Here is a 745-nt window from a genome sequence, read left to right as displayed (position 1 = left end):
TGAGCAGGGCTTCCACAGAGCTTTACAGCTTTCAGCCGTGGTCAGCACCAACCCGCCGACACCACCAGCTCTTTCAGAAGGGAACTAGCACCAAATCAATACAGGGAAAAGCCCCGGCCACGATGTTCAGCTCAAGCCATCAGAAGAAACTCGGTTGAGTCACTTGCACCAGTCTGAAGGCTGAATGCTCCTTTTAAGAGGCAAATAAATCTGCAGCCAACAGGATCTGCATTCTGTACCTCCCGCTGTAAAAGACAGTGGTGACTGGCTGGCAAGGTTCGGAACGGGCCGTTCCCCAGGAATTCCCTCTGGTGCTCTCAGTGCCCAACACAAATGCCCAGACTGAAGACAAATGGAAATGGAGACACTGCATGGGAAGCTCCATCCACGTGTGGGATGCCCAGATCAGCCCCAAACAAGCGGAAGAGGGAGAAGAGCCACGACTTGGTTCATTTTCATTTGGGAAACAGCAGGAAACACAGGACTGCTCATGTGTTACTCCACAGTAACTCCCTGTTCCTCCTCTTTCTTCTCTTTAAGAAAGAAGAGGTCCTTTTCCAAAGGAACATCAGGAGCAAGGAGGAAGGGAATTTCTCACTTAAAACTGTTAGGGACTAGAACTGATTCCCCTCCTCGTTGCTCTGTTATTCCTCATGCTACGAACTCCACTGCCCTACAAGGCCTGCAGTAACTTCCACAGACTCCACAGGCTCGTGACAGCTGGGCCCCGCTGCTGGCCCGCCAC

At 51.9% G+C, this 745-nt stretch overlaps 1 protein-coding gene across 1 annotated transcript in view; it reads right to left on the bottom strand.

Moving 5' to 3' along the window:
* The window catches only part of TSC2 (tuberous sclerosis 2), a 31,829-nt gene that overhangs the window by 10,115 nt on the left and 20,969 nt on the right, over positions 1–745 (bottom strand). The window lies entirely within an intron of this gene.

Source organism: Buceros rhinoceros, unplaced genomic scaffold (genome assembly GCF_000710305.1).
Source record: "Buceros rhinoceros silvestris isolate BGI_N320 unplaced genomic scaffold, ASM71030v1 scaffold29234, whole genome shotgun sequence".
In the NCBI taxonomy this organism is placed as follows: domain Eukaryota; kingdom Metazoa; phylum Chordata; class Aves; order Bucerotiformes; family Bucerotidae; genus Buceros; species Buceros rhinoceros.
The sequence above is the reverse complement of the archived record's forward strand: the minus strand, read 5'-3'. Positions and strand labels throughout refer to the sequence as shown.